The sequence below is a fragment of the Thunnus maccoyii genome, chromosome 17, assembly GCF_910596095.1.
Source record: "Thunnus maccoyii chromosome 17, fThuMac1.1, whole genome shotgun sequence".
NCBI classification, from domain to species: Eukaryota; Metazoa; Chordata; class Actinopteri; order Scombriformes; family Scombridae; genus Thunnus; species Thunnus maccoyii.
In genome coordinates, this window is record NC_056549.1 from 11,274,678 (window position 1) to 11,295,170 (window position 20,493).

The window sequence follows — 20,493 nt, forward strand, 5'->3', positions numbered from 1 at the left end:
TGTGAAGGAAAGCAGCTGCTGTTGAAAGCTGAGCTATACCGGTGGTGTTAGCAACCTTGTAAGAGCAGAAAATTACATGTTGTTACACGCTGGCTGTGCTGATGCTAATGAGTACTTTTTTATAGTCTTTGACACTGTATTTTTATTTGAAGACATATAGGTGATATTGTCACCTTTGAGAGAAGATTGACTAATTGTAATCCATTCTCAGTAACGAGCTGTGGCAACAAACGTACTAATCTACTGAATTAATCTGTTCAATCTGTTCCTCACGTTGACTTAAACATCTACACAGTTTTGTGTAGTACTGTGCATTGCAGCTGTGGTTAATTTATGCACAATATATACAGCTCCAGCTAAATGCAAACACTGGCTTTCACATGGTTGAAGTTAGTCCGGAACAAACCCATTTCATTGTCACATTTCATTATCATGGTGTCGTGCTGAGTCTGATCCCAGCCGTTCAGCCTGGAGGGAGCAGAGCAGCAGGGTTGTCTGACTAGTTGTCTAGTAGGCTATAGGGAGGACCTGATTGTGCTCTGGCATCCACAGAATGACATTATAGCTGTGTGGTTTCATGATAATAATAATCTTCAGAGCAGCTGTATAAACATTTAACTGACATCCACTCCCTCGGCATGCAGTATGTATCTTTAACTTCAACTAGGGCCAGTCTGATGCAACTATTCATATCTCCGCCCATCTCTCTTTCTCTCCTTCTCTCGCTCTCTGTCTGCTTGGGATACATGATCCTTGTTAGTATTTGCTGTAAATGTCAATGGAAAACGAATGTTCACATCACATTAAGCTTTCAACATTTGAAAGAAAAGCACATCATGTTACAAGCACAAGCTTAGCGGGATGATTTACTGTGTGTACTCACACAGAGCTGCGACAGTTGTCTTGTTTCATTCACTTTGAAAAACTGGGAAGCAGTTTTCAAAAATTTGGGACTCAACAGAGGCCAATAAATTTAGACAAACCCTCGCTCTGGCCCCTCACAATGTAGCATATTTCCTGGTACCATTTGTCTTAATTCGTGGCAGTTTGTGTAAATATTTATGTCACTAAACTAACTGTTCTGTATACAGTAAGCCCCCCAATCTTCCCTGGAATGTGATTTAATTGGCGGTTTCCTCTGTTTATCCTGTTTCATACGGTTATGGGCGAGCTTACAGTAATGAATAATCAGGTAGATAAAATGTGGCCTTAAATTAAATGTCCTCCTTAAAGGAAATCAAATGAAGGTTAATACCCGTTTCATGCCCCCTGTCTGTAATTCACATTCTCTCATCACATGCCAGATTACCATTATGTGTCATTTGTAATACAATAAACAGACTCCAGATGGCTTGGATTCTCCTGAATATACACAGAGCAACAGAAGCTATGGGGAGAGCTGCTGTATTTTACTGTGTAGTCACTTTGCCTCGGACAGCCAGGCCAGCTTGCTTTCAGCATATTGCGTCCTGAAAACGTGCTTACTCAGACTCATAATTTGAGATGAGGAAATGAGAGCAACAATTAAAAAAAGGTTCACAGTTTGAAGATAAGTGCGTGTTTTGTCAGTTTCAATAAGAAGAGATGAGCTAAGCTTGAACAAATGCAACCATATTGAGAAGTTTTTTTTTTTTTTCTGCACTGCTCCTTGATGTCTGAGTTTGTCAAGCTGGCAGCGTAGTGAGCCGTACCAATGGAGTTTCCTTATTCCTCACACATCTTCGACATTGTGCAGCAGCCCAGGCGATGTAAATGGAAGGCAAGAAATGAGAGTTTCTGATCTCCCTATTCATCTTGGCTCTTGCCTTGTCATTGCACGCTGTGCTTTTAAATCCATATTGCGGAGTTTTGCCACAGCACAACAAACAGACGTGTCTGAAGGCTGGTTCTTTTCCAAAACGCACTAAAACATTTTCAAGACATATGAGATGTCAGCTGCAGACTTACCTAAACACCTCTGTTATGATGGCTATCTCACATCCGACAGTGATTTATCAGTGATTATTTGGCCTCTCTGTATTTGGGGCAAAGGACAAGGAAAAGACCACTCGTTCGGTTTATGCATGGATCATTGAGGAACACTGGGCCTCTTGTCAGCATGTCGAATTTTACCCCAGAATGAAACATTCTATTTTCCTAACCTGGTTAAGTAATCACATTACCTAAGACTCCATAAAGTGGAACAAACAGTAGCATATAACCCTGACTTCTTTTTATGTGCCTTGAGTGACAGATTGGCTTTCATCAAAGAGGCAAGCAAAGAAGTTATATAGTCATTTTGCTATGCTAAGAATACTAAATTGATCCTCATATGTAGAACATCTGGTGAAAAGCAATTTCCACCCAAGTGTTTTAGTATTTCCTCCTAATTAATTTCACATGTACATGACAAGAGTGAGCGGCCTCCCTGAACCAAGGCACAAAAGCCAGCTTTGTTTCACTTTGTTTCATTAGAGAAGTCATCTGTGGTTCCTGGTTAAAAATTTGCTGGCACTTTGACGTTTGAACTCAATGCTGAAAGCAGCATTTTGGGAAGAAAAGTTACATCTCGCGCCTCAGTGGCACAGGGGGGCTAAGGGTTTACGTTTACATACGGTCAATTGGTGACTCGTGGAGCAAGCGGAGCATGTCAGACAGAGTTGCATGAAACAGGCGAAGGTGAGAGAGAGCAGGCACAGAGCCTTCATAGGAATGAGTGAAAAGTGAGTGCTAAGCCGCCAATCCAAACCATAATGAAGGAGTGTGTGTTAAAAATGCAGTATTAGAGGCAGTTCTTGGATCCGTGCATGAAATGCTTGAAATTGTCTGTCTTGACTCACAACACCTTAAAGTAACAATTATCTGAACACAGTGGACAGAGGACTTTTCAGTTGATCTTCTGTCATTGCCAAATATATCAGCATATCTTGTTGATGATCTTGAAGTAGATTAACTATTAATATCATGCCGTACTATATATCACAACTGACTGAGAGACAGGCGTCTCCTCTTGTGAAGGTGATTGTGAGACTGCTGTGAGACACAACAGTTCTTGTTATTACTTGTCCAAATGACAACTCAAAGGAGATCCAAGAACATTGGCGTCAACAGATGAAAAGTTGGCTTGATCAGATTAATCATTAAAGTGAAAGATATGAGCATACCGTGGCATTGTTTTTAACACAATCTTGATGCCGCTCAATCTGAGACCTCTGTTTGGATAGGGCGTCTGGGACCACCTGGATGAATGTAACTTTTGTTCACCGAAACCGCACACTTCTCACCTGAAGGTCTCTTCTTTACAATGGATTTCCCCCCGAGAGAGTCAGAGAGTCTGCTTTTCATCTCCACAAGCTCTTCATCTTGAGAGATGTGATGCATGGCCACAGAAGAAATGACTGTCCAGAGGTAGCTAGCGGAGGTCTTGTCTGTACATAGGCAAACAAGAATGGGTGGTATTTACCCACACAGATGCAGAGGTGAGATACAAGCAGGTGTTTACAGGAATGTTTGAAGTTGAAGGGAGATGGTGTGTTCTGATTAGAGCCCCCGAGGAAGACGGACACTGTAGGTGTTTCTGCTGACAGAATGAAAGGTCCTCATCCCACCTTATCTTTTCATTTCTTCTTCCCATCTGCTATGTGTTTTTATAGCTAAGCTTGACTTTCAACTCAATTTGGCACCGGGGAAGCATAACATATTGCCATTCCAAACATATTCTTACTTTGCCTTTTATACTACCAGTGACAACAAAATAGCTGCCGTTTGCCTCCTGGGAAAGAATCCATCACACTAACCTCCAGGTCAGTGGCCGTGTCTCTGTGTGTTGGATAAAGAGTTTAAGGATTTCTATTGTTGAGATCGCTATTACCTCCTCTTGTTGTGAAGCTCAGCTGCTGCACCCAGTGTTGCACTGGCCGCAGTGAAGAAGCCCTTTCTATTGCAGCTTCAAAGCATTTTTCCTGGGCGGCAGAGTTACAGGCTCTTTGTGGCATGGGTTATTTGTCAGAGGGTTTGGAGAGTGACTTGTTTCACTCTGTTCTCTGAAAAAGGCCCGTGCGTGAGTGCTTGAGCAGTCTAAAGTTACAACCATGAGCCCCGGTATTACAACCCGATGACTGACAGGAAAAATGGGGTGAGCTTTTTTGCTGGGCTCTAACAAAAACACCAATAAGAAGGAGAGGGAAACAACAGATTAGACTACTGATCTCAATCTGCTCTCCTTTGGTTATTGGGAAATAATAGCTCTGAAAAGGAAGTCATTTAAAAGGGCCTTTAATCAATTCTCCTTTGACGAGCAAGCGGCATGAAAGGCTGGAGTGAGAGGGAGAGGGAGAGCGTGCTTCTATAGCTCTGAACATTTTGGTGTGGGGGAAGTACGAGATAGATGGGCTCTAATTTGTGTTCTCATGGTGTCCAGGCATCTCCAAAGCACTTGATCACCACCACAGCAGGCCTTGATGCCATGTGTGAGTGTAAATGGTTCCAAGGCTCCCTGGTGGTAAAATCACATTGCCAAAATGACCACCAACTCTAAATGAAACACTACCCCCTTTTTAAAAGGTCCCATTCAAAACCCAATGGGTTTTTTTTAAAAGGCGCATAAGGTAGCAATTTCCCTCAAATATGGCGTAGCCCAATAACTGTTGAAGTAACTGACACCATGTCAGGGTGAATGAAAGATTTTTTTTTTACAACATGTATGCAGCATTAGCTAGATCTATATAGATAGTAAAAATGGCAGTAAGGAATGTTATAATTGTATGCAAACGTGTGCAACTTCAGGAGTTGTACTGTACTACATTCTTGCCATCACTGTAATTCTTTGCCTTTTTTGTTTTATAGTTACAGCCAGATAGGAAGGTCTGTGTAGTGAGTGAGTGAGTACTTTGTTCATTCCAAAGCATGCACAAATCTGTTTTAAGTTCAAGAGAGGAGGAACCCTTTAATTTAAACCCTAAAAATGAAGTCATTCATTCCCTGCTAAACTGCACGGTGACCCATAAGGTTAGGTAAACAAGTGTCCCTTGCATTACTGTCAAAAAGACCCAGCCCCTCGCTCTGCCATGATGTAAACTCCCACTATCCTGTTACAGTTGCACGAAGGGAAACAGGAGGGATGGCAGAAAGGAAGGGAAGAAATGGATTCATCTGTGCTTTTTTGATGACAGAGGGAGGGAAAGTCGGTACCTGAGGCTGTTCTCAGGAAGGTGTCCTAGGAGGAAAAAGCTGCCTTGTTCCAAAGCAGAAAACTGAGGAAGGGAGGACAGGCCACAATGCGCTGAGCCCAGCAGGCCTGCTCAGATCTATTACCAGCTCCAGCTCTAGCTCCAGCACGGGCTGGAATGTGAGGAATCCACTGGGCTGGGGTTCTAGTGCAGGGGTCCAAACCTCACATTGCTGCTCACACTCATTTTTCCTTCACTTTTAGGATTGCATTTGGATATGTGATTGTAATGCAACAGGAATGTCAACTAATAGTTTTGAGGATAGCTGCTGACAAAGTTGAGACTTTAGTCATAAAGTGTACAGGGGATCTGTTCTGATGCACCTTGAATATCGGGAAAATATAGATTTTTAAGGGTTTAAAACAAGAGTTTCAGATTACGTATCAAACAAAGCATCTGTTTATTTTAAAAATGGATGAGCAGCAGCAGCTTTGGCATGAATAAGAATTATACCCTGGATATCGCTAATGTGACACTAATTGCTTCTTAGTCTGTCAGAGGACAAGAGAGAGAAGAGACAGAAAGACAGAGGATGAGAAAAAAGGGGGGAGAGAGAGTACCGGGTGCTGACTGAGGGCAGTAATGACTGCCAATGGAATGCCTACACCCATAATCCTCTCTGTCACTGCTGACAGATCCTCTTGACCTCTGAACTTCTGATGTAAGGAAGGCAAAGAAAGGAAGTCACAACTTAATAAAATTACCTGGTGGTTAGCACTTGTTTCAGTGTGGCAGTTGTCTCTGGCTGGTGGACTGTTTACATAGGTAATGTGTGTTAGTGACAATCACTCAATATTGCATTTTTAGAAGCAACAAGATAGGGTTTAACCTCCTGATGTTTTGGATATGCCCTTTGATTGTTGCTCTGCACATATGTGCTCTCCAACACGTAAGGTCAAAGGGCAGGGATTTTGTAACATTAGCAGTGAGTGTGAACATTTTGATACATGGAGGTAAAATATCTAGAAGTTTGGCAACAAAACTGCAGTTATTTCAGATAGCCAATTCTGTTCTGACACAGCCTTTATAATGCTTTGATGTGGTTTGCTTGGCTAATCACTCACACATTACACAAGTATCTGCAGACCTGACAGTGTCTGTGTGTGTGTATGCGTGTGTGTTGGAGGCACACTGCGATCTATATTTCAGCAGGCGGGCTAGGTCTGAAGACATGGGCCAAAGCTGTCAAAAGTTTGTCATCGATTCTCTCTGCCTTGTCATCAGTCTTATCTGATCACACAGTGTTTCTCGCTCCATGTTCTCCTCCCTCTTGGCTAATGGAAACACAGACTCCCTGTGCTCGGGAAATTTAAGGGAGGGCCTCCAGAGGGCCCCTTAAACAATTTGTGGGTTTCTGTGTAGTAGATGTATTTATATATGTTTTTCCCTTTGCTTAGGGCACCAACTTGTAGTCATATGATACTATTTGTCAATTAAAAACTGAATCATTTAAAATGTAATTTGATCTGAAAAAAAAGAGATTCCTGCTGTCAATATACAGTATTTTCAGTACACAGTGCATTGCAAGATATGCGCTGCACATGTGGTGAAATCCATAAACTGCCCTTGTTGTTGATTAAGGAAGTTGAGTTAAACTACTTTACAACTGTTGGGAAACATTTTAGATTTCAAATAAGTAGTTTGGTCAGTAACAAAGATACTATACAAAGATAAAAGCTTTACATTCTCATAATATACATAACATTTTAAACATGGAAATTACAGTCAATAGCACTACACCCTCCAAAACCTGACTGGAAGTGGGGTATAACTGGTCTTCCTGAACATCTTGTAAACTCTGTAACTTGTTAACTATCACCCATCCAGCAGCAACTCACATCTGTGCAGTGTGTGCATGTATTTATTTGGACAGTGGTATCTTTATCGTTCTTTTATGTTCGTCTTACAGATCATATAGGACTATAGGAAGATACTGCTGTACATGTTCCTGTGTGTAAGCGTGTCATCATCATGTTTCGGGCCCTACTCTCTTCCTTCTCCTGAGTCTGCTGCACTGACAATTCGTTTGACAAACATGCAATCACCGTAGTTACAGACAGCCCCTTTAGTTAGGGTTGAGCGCAGTGTGAATTATGGTTGAGATGGAAACCTTTGAATTATGGGTAAGCTCTGAAGTGCCTCTCGTCCAGGGAAAGAAGAGGAGAAGGAGGAGGAGGAGGAGGAGGGATCTTTGCAGACTTGTGCCACAGAGGAGTGCTGACAGAGACCTGGCTCGGCAAACTGCAGCAGAACCAGAACAACAAGAGGCTAACCCAAACACGGACCAGCAGAACCGGAGAAACCCAGCCTGGGCAGGGTCAGACGGTGCATCTTACCGCGGAACAGTGAGGGAGGTTGATGGCGCGTAACCTCTCACCAGTCGATCGCCATTTGCTCAAGCCAGCTCTGCGAACACACGCTTGGAAAACAGCATTGCAGGCATTCCTGCCTAATTGTACATTTGTCCTCTTTCAAAGGGAAGAAGTGTTAGGCCAGATACAAAGAATCTTGGGATAGGGCGATAGGGCCAGCATCCGTCCCTAGCCTCCTGAGCGCTATTTAAAGGTACAGTAGGCTGTATTTTCCGCAGCACAGTGAGGCACCCACCCTTCCGCCTGGCTCCATATTGGAACCAGATGCTGCTGGATGCGAGGCCCCACTAATTTAAGTGGACAGGGCAGATGGAAGCGACTCGCCCTGCATGCATACCACCCCCTGTTGGCTTTTATGTGATGAAAAATCTCTGCAGTATGGCGGGGGAGGTCCATTCAGTGATGCACATATACACCATACACATGCAGCAATACATTAATACAGCATGATCACACAATCACACACACGAAGGAACTGTACACAACCACAGAGACATTGCAACGTCCAGAAAAACACACACACACATGCACTCTGGAAGACATGTTGGACTTTTTCAAGACCAGTATTTCACAGCTGGAGAAAAATGGATTATACACCATGAAATAGCAGTGTAATTCTGAAAATAAATTTTGATGAGACCAAGCTGTATTCCTTTCAAATGTCTACACAGACAAAATCATGGTCAGTGGTATCAAAAGTACGGAAACGCTGTATTCTAGTAAAATGGCTGTTTAATAGACTTGAAAAAATGTTAAGGTAATGCAAAAAATAGATCTGCACACTGAGCAAAGTTTTGACAGTCTCTAAAAATATGTGATATTGTTGGCAAGCACTATCGTGGCAGCTTTCTCCTTAAAATTTATATTAAATTCCATTCAAAATCTGAATTGGTCCAGAAAGTTTTGTGCTAGCCTCAGTTAAAAAACACTGCCTTACTTATAAAATTTCTCTTCTTTGTTTATACTCCAAACATTCAGCAAGTGCTGAAGTGTCGTCTCTCAGCCATGTATTATGCTGAATATCTCCACTAGTTAGAGAAGACTAAAGCCCTGTCAGCAAACGCTCATCACCTGGTAGGAAGACACTGATGTGGCGCTAAGCCTGCAACCCTATCCCGCCTTAATTTACAACAGCGCCTAGCAACCATAAGAACTATTGTATTGTCCCTTGGTGTGTACAAGTGTGTGCATCTGCGTTTGTGTGTAAGAAAATGCGCATGTGGTGTGAATTTGTGTGCATGCGTATGTGTATGTCTGCATAAGAAATAGCCCTCTATAGTGTGTCCTTTGTCTGGTGAGGTGACAGGTAATTGAGTCGAAGAGGATGAAGGAATTATGGCTGGGAAGCAATTTGAAACGTTGCAAGGCTTTAGAGCCAAACCCTCACTGGTGGTTGATTGCTGTGTGACACAGCCGCATGCAGTCCTTTTGCTGGGTCTGAGTTAGCGTGAAATGAAAATGCACTGTAATGCTTATATATATATATATATATATATATATATATATATATACACATACACATATATATACACATATATATATGTATGAATACAGTTTTTAAGTGTAACACAGCAAATCCAAAAAATTTTTATAATACAGGAAATTCTCAAGGACAGGAATAGTTTAAATGTAAATGCTCTCATATAAAATAAACAAAATGGTATTAAAAGCTTTGAGGACGTTCAGTAGTTTAATGTTTTCATTCTCTGTGCTCTGTATTGTCATATATGATCCCTAGATAACCACTGCAGATACTGTATATTTAGGTGACCATTCAACAATGTTACTTTGTACTGAGACTCACTTGCGCACACCTCTTGTCTCTTCCCTTGGGATCATCTGGTGAATGTACACTAACTGTGAAGAGAAAACTTGCAGATTGGACAGGAAATTTCCTCTTTGATAGCGTGTGTTTGTTTAGCTGGACTCAGTTGACCTGTGCTGACCTATCTCCTCAAGCTCAGCAGTCCGCAGCCAGAGCCCTGCCTTGCACCAACAGCCATCCACCAACAGTACAAAATTTACTACACTGCTCATTGTGAATGAATAACACACGTATGAGAGCATTATCCAAACTGTTCCTTTTTCTATGGCACTGACAGGGAATGTGTGCACATCAAGTAGATTGATATTCAGAAAAACAAGAGTGGAACTCCTGTAATTGCTGGATTAATTGGTTGCTCTGATCTCAGGAAATTCCTGAAATTGATTATATAGCATTGTCGATCAACTAATCAACTGGAGTACACTTAAAACAGTCCTATATTTGAAGTTAGTCTCCTTATAAAGACAAACAAAAGTTCATCAGGATTTGGGAATATGTCACTATGTCATAGCTGTATTCCCTGTTGGTTATCCTGGAGATGTGAGTTGTTGGCTGTTGCATGACCTTTGGGGCATTATGGTTTTTGACAGCTCCATTCAGTGCATATTAGATAAACATGTGTTGGGAATCCCCTCCAGGTGTACAGTAAATATTTCTGTCCTGTGTGGAATTACAAATGAGTATCTGAACGGGATTCCTGCCCAAACCCAATGCTGATTCTGAGAAAATTAAATAGGTGACTCATTCAGAATTAATGTGCTTTGGCCCGCAAATCCCTTTGTTAAGAGCAACTTACGACCAAGGAATCCAAGCACATACACACACACTATATGCATACATGCATTAAGGAACACACACAAACACAGAGGGGTTAAGGGGTTGCTTTGTTATCATGGAGGTGCCCTGTGGCCGTGATTAAGCGTTGTTTTCACTATCCCCCTGGTGTCCTAAAGCTTAGCTAGATGTCACAGCTATGGCAGGAATGCTCGAGCGGAGAGGCCAAGAGGGGGTCATAGCTAGGATGTAAACATCAACATTTTCTTTCTTAAAAGGATTTAGGCCCACTTGAAGGGAAAAAGCTCTACCACAGCACAAAGCTTGATCCCTAACTCCACACCTGGCCTTAGGCACAGACCTATGACCAGCTTACCTCCACCTAATCCTCCATTTAAAAGCATTTGTGGGGCACAAAACTGACCTTAGATCAGCATCTTAGTGCGGCCTAGGCTTAGTCAGCACTGGGTTGTTGCTGCGTGTAGGGATTGGGAGAAGGGCTTTAGCTACAGATTGCTATCAGAGCAGACAGGAGTTTTACGCCCTCTCTGGAACTGTGCCATAGCAGGCCATGGACAATAGACCCTTTGTGCATTGCTGATTGGCAGATCTACTCATAACAGACACACTAAATGGTAAAGTCGCAATGGGAGGTGCAGGGGTCTGATAAATCCTGGTTTTCATTTAGACACAATGTTGGCTTTTGCTTTGTCTCAAGATGTCAGTTTTGAGATGACAATTGGACATTGTGTATCTTAAAGATGATTAGGGAAATGGCATTTAGGCAGGCCATGACTCTGAAAACAATATATGGCTGAAGAGACATAAAACATGTTTCTTTATATTTTATTTCTCTCAAGAAGAGAGCCCACCTCTCTTTTCCAGCTACGCAGAGATGGTTTGAATTAGCCCGGCCATCTCCCCAGAGGATGCGCTGTAATGATGCAAATTTAGGGGTTTTCTGACAAGACCTTGACACTTGATAAGTTAGTCAACTCCCCGTTCCATGTTGGTTTTACCAATCCATAAATATTGGGTCCACAGGGACTGGTGGAAAGAGAAAGAAAAGAAAAACAGAAAAAAGAAAGAAAGAAAGATTGGGTTTAATAGGCTTACTCTACTCTGTCGTAGTGTTACAGACCTGCAGCCCCATCTACTGTTGTGCCACACAATAGGAGTAAAAGATGCCCAGAGACACAGATGTCTGAGGCAAGCCTCTGTCTGTTAACCAGACCAATACCCAGCTGGAAAGGAAGCGGTCAAAGTGAATGGCAATAAATTTTGGTCAGTCTTTCTTGTTTGTCATGTGTTGTTATTGTTCAGAACTATACTGCAAAAACTAGATTTCAGTAGCTACATCTCTCTTTCTCCTTCTCCCTCACTCGCTCAGTCTCTCCCTCAAACATGTGACCGTGGTTATGCTAACACAGCATGGGATGTGAACCATTTTTAGGCTGCGGCCACAACCATGGCATCTGTAACCCTTCCACTGGCCTCATCTGGAAGTTGCAAAACCTGGATCCATGTGGTGGATGGATATATTAAAGTAAATATTAATTCAAACACAGAAAAGCAGGAGTTTTGTTTGCAATCTTGGCTCATAATAATATCTGATATTTCATGACAACTTAAGTGATTATTTATTTAGTTTTTAACATTTATATACTCAATTATGTCAATAAAAAAACAACATGATGACTGCTACCATGCAGACACCCATCATACCTTACAGTGTGACAACCTTAACACTGAAACATAAACATTGTGAGACACAAACACATGTTCTACAAAATGCAATTTCACCATCCTTTCTGCTTGGATGGTTAATGTTCTGTTTCTGATCAGGTGTGAATTTATTGCAGGATCTTGGCAGGCAAATTAATCCGGTGAAACACTGATGTATAATATGCTTACTCCATATCTGCGTAGGTATAAAATGAACAATTACAAGTATTTGTCAGTAGTTTGAAGTGGCTGTGGCTTCCTTCTGTCATCATTTTGACATGCAGGTAATGAGTTCTTTCTGACAGAGTGAAACTGGCCCAGCTGCAGCTCTGCAGGTGAGTGATGTCTTCGACTTCCTGGCTGTGAAAGGGCTCTGTGTGGTCCTAGTTTCTTTACATCATACCCAAAGGTGTGCAGATCGGTAACCTGTCATCCATGTTGCCATTTGATATTCAAGAATACTTAGTTGATTGTTGACATTACCAACTGACCTTTTTTTGTTTTTGGTACCGCTTGTGCATGTGCGTGTGTGTGCATGTATGTGTGTGTAAAGCTTCTGTAGAGGTGTATAGTGTCCACAGCTGTGAGGTAACTGTGCCTATAATCTGTCTCACCAGAACTGTGTAACCTGAGTTAGAGTGAGGTTAAGGGTCAGTTATTGAACTTGAATTACACTGGGAGAGGCCTCCCTCGGCCCCTCACCACCCCTCACAGAAACCCTGTGGGGTTTGTTTGTTTTCTCTCCCAGTCTCTCCCAGAGCTTACCCAGTCCTCTGTAATGAGTATTTAATACACACCCTCAGACATGTTTACACTGCATGTAACAGCACTGGCTGTGTGATCTTGCAACACATTCAGACATGTGTGTCAAAGTATATGCATGTGCATGTGTGTGTGTGTGTTGCTGTGTGCATGTGTATATATACATGCATGCATGCGTGTTCCCTTTCATTCCAACTCCCACCCTCTATTTTCCTCATTTCTGAAGTCTGTAGCCTGAGGGGAAGAACACCTGCCAGTTTTTTTCCCTCCTCAATCTTAGATAAGACAATAGAAGTAGTAGAGGTGTTTGGTTACACACAGAAACAGAGCAAGGAATGAGACATATTAAAACCTCCCCTGTCTCGCCCACAAGGTCACTGCAACACTCCAGGTGTGAATAATATCAAAAAAACAAATTTTTGTGTCAGTGGAGTCGGGTTAGAGAGCAAAGGAGCTTCAGCGTTTCACTTTACACTCATAATTTGACCTGAACCACAAGCCCTGGGCCCCCTCTGCAAGCTGTTAAGTTTTTAACATATCGTTTTTCACTGCACATGTTCCGTGTTATGTTAGTTACCAGGAATTTGGATTGAATGGACAATGAAGTTCCTGAACCTTGAGAGAAGGAATATTGTTAATCGTAAGCAGAGGAGAGCCACCAGGTTTAACTTAAAGTAATGCCACAGCACTCTCTGTTGGTGAGCTCGCTGCATTGTCCCACTGGAAGCATTGAAAGTCCTGGTATGAAAGCTTTGGTCTTTTTATAGGCAAGAAACCACATCCCTGGCTTCTTTGAAGAGCTCGTATTCACTAAGTAGTAGTTAGGCCTGCCAGTACTTACTCACAATTTTATAAGTATGAGTGGTAGAGGAACTCTTTGAACTGTACCCATTTAGAATCCCAAGGCTGATGGTTTCATAATACAGTAGTAAATAGACTATAGTCACATAATCAGCAGGAATGTCCATGAATTACTGTTTAAGGGTTTTCACTTGCACAGGTGGATAAAAAAATGTCTATCTATCTATCTATCTATCTATCTATCTATCTATCTATCTATCTATCTATCTATCTATCTATCTATCTATCTATCTATCTATCTATCCATCCATCCATCATCCATCCATCCATCCATCCACCATCCATCGATTTTGCACATATAACACACAGCTATATAGACATACAGAATTTTTACTTTGATACTCACTGCCAGCCCAGGATGTCAATGTACACCAGAGGCTGTAGACACGTACACAACACAAGTATTTGTAAGAGGAGAAATTGCTGTGGGCCATACTTGTGTTGGGTCTCTCAAACCACAGCAGAAAGAACGCAGGACACAATAAAACTTTGAGCAATAACATTTTTCAATTATAGTAAAATTGTAACCACTTAAGACTAAATTTGGCAGCATGCAGGGTTCTAATTATACACTTATAACACATTAGACATTTGGTATGCTTCCAATTTTCTTCCAATTTATTGTTTATTAAACAAATCATATACAGAATGATACATTTAAAATGATACATTTTAAATGGCAATTTCACTGTCAAATACAACCTAAATCCTTCCTTCAAATATAAATATAATATAAATTCATTGAAATTGGAAATATCTTTTTTGTAGAACCTTTTGGTTATATTCAAGGGTAGTGTCATTACTGACAATTATAAATAGGGACTGATTAATTATTACAATAAATGTTTCAATTGGGGTTGAGCAATATACTGTGAGATCTGCCTTGCCACTTGTAACTTTCTTTGAGAAAAACCAAGTGTGTTCAGAATATTTGTTATGTAATAAAATCATTGGAGCTTAGTGTGTGGTACTGTGGTGGCTGTATCTGCTGTTGTATTAGCCCGTCGTGGGCAAGTTTGTAAATCAATAAGCAGGACTGCTATGTTTTTTGCATCAGTGTGATGAAGCACCTTGATTTGTGTGGTAGTTTGTCTGATGGATTGTCCAAAACAGACAGACTCTTTGAAGAGTTAATTAATAATTAAATAAAGAGTTCATAAAATATACTTTAATATATATCGATATCGCAATTTAAAATTACATATACTATGATAGAGGATCTTATCCATATCAGCTAATTCTAGTTTCAATTCATTGTCTATTACACAGTCTTGTTTCTTACGGACGTTTGTCCTGCTATAAAATTTCAAATACACTTTGAAGGTCTTCATGAGAATAAATTACAGGATTTGAGTGTCCTGCTTTTTTAAGGTTTAAAGATGTAGATTTGTTTCACCACATAGAAGTAAAAAACTCATCCAAAAGATGTGCTGGAGCTGGGGTGTGTGTAACCAAAGTCAACGTCCAGAGCACAAAAAGGGGTTCATACACCCAAATCAATAAGATATTTTCTTTATTTTTTTGTTGGTTAAATTGTACAAGCACATGGGAAAAGGTGTGAAAAGGGTGTGCTAACCCCTTTTGGTGCTTTGTAGATTTGTGTCAACCAATGCCCATTCATATACCATGTCTTAAGGCTGTATACTGTATAATGGACAAATATGCAGGATATTCATATACAGTACAGAAATCATTTATACTGTACAGAGTGCTCTATGCAGGAATTATTTGCATTCAAAGTATTTCCTTCATAATGTTCCTGGACTCTGCCAAATTCAGTTATATTACACACATGCAGACCAATGTGAAAACACATTATCACAAGGTGCACTGGCAGGAGAAATCCAGAAGATGCTGCTAATGTACTGCCTTTGTACTGTGTGATTCTGTTTGGGTTCATACAGAGGACAATGCAGACATCAACTTAAATAGACCTATTGCCATTCCCAGAGGCTTTATTTATACATTCATATAATATAATCCACAGAGTTCTTTCTCTATCACATTTGAAAGGCCAGATAACTGATTCAACAATTTTTTAAATTTAGTCTAATCAATTGTCTTAGATTGATGAGAATGTGTTGTGAACACAGACATGTTCCTTGCACCCTGTTAAATCCAGCATGCTCATTGACAACCCCTCCCCAAAAAAAACCATCTGCATTGTCCTCACACAGAGCTGTACCAGTATTGAACTTTGATCCCCATTTGTACTTCTACTAAATGGAGTGTTAATCAGTTTGAGCTTTGACTTCCTGGGTTTTTTCATACATACACATATTAGTCTAATAAGATTTTACATGGATATATCCTGTTAACATCAAGCCAGTATTGGCATCTCTAGCTGAATGATACAGCAAAATGAACAGTGGACACTTGAAGGTGAAGGGGCAAAAGGCACACAGACTTAACACATTGAGCTTTATCAGAACTCATAATTCAGCATATTTAATGGTATGCTGAATGCGCAGTTTAGGAGAGATCTTGAGTTAACACTGATAATTAAAGCTCCAGCAGACAGTCATTTAAGAACACCTGTTCCTCATCATGCACAAGTAGAAACCCTGCTGCACTGTTGTAAATTCTCTCTCGATATGAAACATATTAAGCAAATCATCCATCTCACCTTCACAGTTACACCAGTGTGAGAGCCTGTTGAGGTGTCTATTGTCTGTATGTGTGTATTGTATCCGTGGCAGGTTCTGCAACCTTAAGTCAAGTCAGGTCAAGTCAATTTTATTTATATCACAAAAGAAGTTATCTCAGGGCACTTTTAATATAGAGCAGGTCTAAACCATACTCTTAATTTAGAGACCCGACATCACCCCATGAGCCAAAACTGGGAGATGGTTCCACAGAAGGGGAGCCTGATAGCTGAAGGCTCTGCCTCCCATTCTTCTTTTGGAGACTCTAGGAACCATAAATAAGCCTGCATTCTGGGAGCATGGTGTTCTAGTAGGGTAATAGGGCACTATGAGCTCTTTAAGATATGATGGTACCTGACCATTAAGGGTTTTGTAGGTGAGGAGAAGGATTTTAAATTTTATTCTGGATCGTACAGGGAGCCAGTGCAGAGAATCAAATATGGGAGAAATATCTCGATCTCTTTTCCTAGTTCTTGTCAGTACACATGCAGCAGCATTCTGGATCAGCTGGAGAGTCTTTAGAGACCTGTTGGGGTAGCCTGATAATAAGGAATTGCAATAATCCAGACTAGATGTAACAAATGCATGGACTCATTTTTCTGCATCATTTTGACATTGCCTGATTTTTGTAATGTTACATAGTTGAAAAAAGGCAGTACATGAAATTTGTTTTATGTGTAAGTTAAAGGACATCTCCTGATCAAAGATAACTCCCATATTCCTTACAGTGGTGCTGGAGGCCAGGGCAATGCCATCTAGAGTAGCTATATCATTAGATAATGTGTTTCTAAGGTGTTTATGACCAAGCACAATAACTTCAGTTTTGAAGTTCTGAGTTCAGTAGCAGAAAATTGCAGGTCCTCCAGGTCTTTGTGTCCTTAAGACATGTTTGAAGTTTAGTTAACTGATTGGTTTCATTGATAAATATAATTGGGTATCGTCTGCATAACAATGACAATTTATGGAGTGTTTCCTATTAACATTACCTAAAGGAAGCATATATAAGGTGAATAGTATTGGTCCAAGCACAGCACCTTGTGGAACTCCGTGTCTAACTTTTGTGTGCATGGAGGATTCATCGTTAATGTGTACAAACTGAAATAAATTTGATAAATAGGGCCTAAACCAGCTTAATGCAGTTCCTTTAATGCCGATTAAATGTCTCAGTCTCTGTAATAGGATGTGATGAACTCTGGTATCAAATGCAGCACTCAGATCTAACAGGAAAAGTGCACTTTGTCTGATGCAATTAGGAGGTCATTTGTAACTTTCACCAGTGCTGTCTCTGAATCCTGACTGAAAATCCTCAAATAAACTGTTGTTATGTAGAAAGTCACACAACTGGTTGGCAACTGCTTTTTCAGATCTTAGAGAGAAAGGGAGGGTTAGATATAGGTCTATAGTTGGCTAAAACACCTGGATCTGGAAAAGGCTTTTTAAGAAGAGGTTTAATTGCAGCTACTTTAAAGGACTGTTGTACATAGCCTGTTAATAAAGACAGATTGATCATATCTAGTAAAGAAGTGCTAACTAAGTGTAAGACTTCCTTAAGCAGCCTAGTTGGGATGGCGTCTAAGAGACAGGTTGATGGTTTAGATGAAGAAATCATTGAAGTTAGTTCAAGAAGGTCACTTGGAGAAAAACAGTCTAAATATATATCAGGTTTTACTCCTGTTTCTAAGGTTACTGTGTTTAAGGATAAATCAGTGTCGGTTGAGGGCAGGAGGTGATGAATTTTCTCTCTAATAATTAGAATTTTATCATTAAAGAGGCTCATGACGTTGTCACTACTGAGAGCTATAGGAATACATGGATCAATAGAGTTATGACTCTTTGTCAGCCTGGCCAAAGTGCTGAAAAGGAACCTAGGGCTTGTTTTATTTTCCTCTATTAAGGATGAGTAATAGGTGGCTCTGGCATTACAGAGGGCCTTCCTATATGTTTAAAGACTGTCTTGCCAGACTAAGGAAGATTCTTCCAGTTTGGTGGAATGCCATATCCTTTCAAGTTTTCGTGATGTTTGCTTTAATTTGCAAGTTTGAGAGTCATAACATGGAGCTAACCTACAACTCCAAATGTCTGTCTGTCACTGACTGAGTGATAACGTTACACCATTGATGCGGTCGGCCCAGTGTTGGAGTTTCCCCATTGGCTGTTGCTCTTTCAAAATGAATTGGCGCAAACAGTTTCAATTACACCCTCAGGGGGCATTTAGAGTGCAACTCACTGAGCGCAGCCCCAAAATAAGTTTTAAAAACACACATTTACCGACTGTAGCGTCTTGAAGGCTTTGACATTGACAGGAGCACCAATCCACAGATACAAAAAGATGCAACAGATCCATTTTACCATTTTTCTCCTCGGCTGCTGTCTCAAGGAATGTGAATATTAATATGACTGGGGGCAGTGGATTCACACACACCCTGGCCCTAGGAATATATTTGACTCTGTGTGTCACTGAGTGGGGAGAACCTGTTAGAAACCACTTAACCGGCACAGGTTCAACAGCAAGGTCAGTGCAGCATCTGGGATATTCAGTGTGCAGATGACAGCACTATTGACCTCAAGTGGATTTTGAATGCAAACAGAGTCCTGAGTCTGGTCTTGAATACAAAAAAGTTGCAAGTCACTCTTTATTTGGGCAGTATTCTCTCAAATGCAGATATCAACCAAAAGAAATATCCATCATCTGACTTATTGAATCGTAATTGCTGGTTTATGGGCTAAGTCAGTTTTCCTTCCAACAGAAGGTAATTTATGGACTAGCCAATGGGTGCTTGAAAACTGGGACAATACCATCAAAAGCCAACAAAAGACTCTGAGGATCACTTGCATCCAAAGATACCAAAGTAAGTACCAGCAAACTGAAAATGGCCAACAAAACAAGACTAAGAGTCTACAGCCATGCCAGCTACTCTGTGAGGCTATACTTAGGCACAGCAATCCTTTGAGCTGAATACTAATGTTGGCATGCTAATATGCCCACAAAATTAGCTAATTAGCAAAAAGTACAGCTGAGGCTGGTGAGAATGTAATATCTTTTGCAAGTATTGGACAAAGGTATATTTTGACCAAATGGTGGCGCTAGATGGAAGTCTAGCATCACCATTTGGATCAAGAAAGTTATTACAAATCTTCCTGAGGGGGTCATGAATGTGTGTACCACATGGCATGGCAATCAATCAAATAGTTGTAGAGATACTGTGTTTCAATAAAAACCGCAAATGTCAACTTCATGATGGCGTAAGAGGGAAAGTCAGGGGATTACCAAAGTCAGTAGAATTCATCCTCTGGGGGCCATGACTGTATAAAATTTCATCATCATCATTCCATTAAGCAATTGTTGAGTGTGGGCCAAAGTGCCTGACCCACCGACCAGCAGACAGACCAACATTGCTATCCCTAAAGCCATGTTGCTAGCATGGCTAAAAAGACTACAGCAAAATGCAGCACCAACTGGCCAGGCCAAAACATTTGTCTGTCAGACTCCCTAAAGAGAACTGCTACTCTCAGATGAATGAAGGTTAGAGAGTCAGTGGTAGATCTGTGAAATGTTTTGAAGATAACATCAAAACCAGCATGAAGAAACTGGGAAGATGCACTCCACACAGACACTGACTGGAGGTAGTCAGTTTCAGAAGGAACTGTTTTTTTGAAAATGAAATGAATACTGTGCTGCTTACAGAGGACAAGCAGAGGCTCTGTAACATGAGATTGATCCCCTCCACCAACTAGACAACCGCTGTCACTTGTCCATGAACATAGTGCAACACAAATTGTGATGCATGTGTGTATTTTGGGTCACTTGACAAATCCACATTGCTTATTTGATAAAAGCCTCCTTAATTCTCATCTCTGCCTCATTTCCTCCTGACACATCACTGATTGTTTTCTAAATCCGCATCCGCATTTTATTCTCTTTAACAAAAAGGAAAGAAAAAAAAACACTCCATTCAGAACTTACGAGATTTCATTTTAAAAGCTTAGTGTTTATCAGAATGAAAGTAATGGGAAATTTGTGGTCTAAGTGCTTTTATATACTGACAATCCAATTATTTCCCATTACTGTAGGCCTTGTCTTTCACACGAAAGCACTTTGGCTTATTTTAGAGCTAGTTGGAACCTGAGGGCTGATAGGAAGACAGATGACGGATACCAAAGTCTGAAGCATTGAGGATAACAATGACTCATTCACAGTATAAAAACATTTGTGTCTCCGAACAATATAGATTTGTTGTTCTTGCCCGAAATAAGTACCTCTGGTTTTAAATTGTGACTCATCAGAAAATATTGTCTTTAAAGGCTAATTTTTTCTTCCTGGC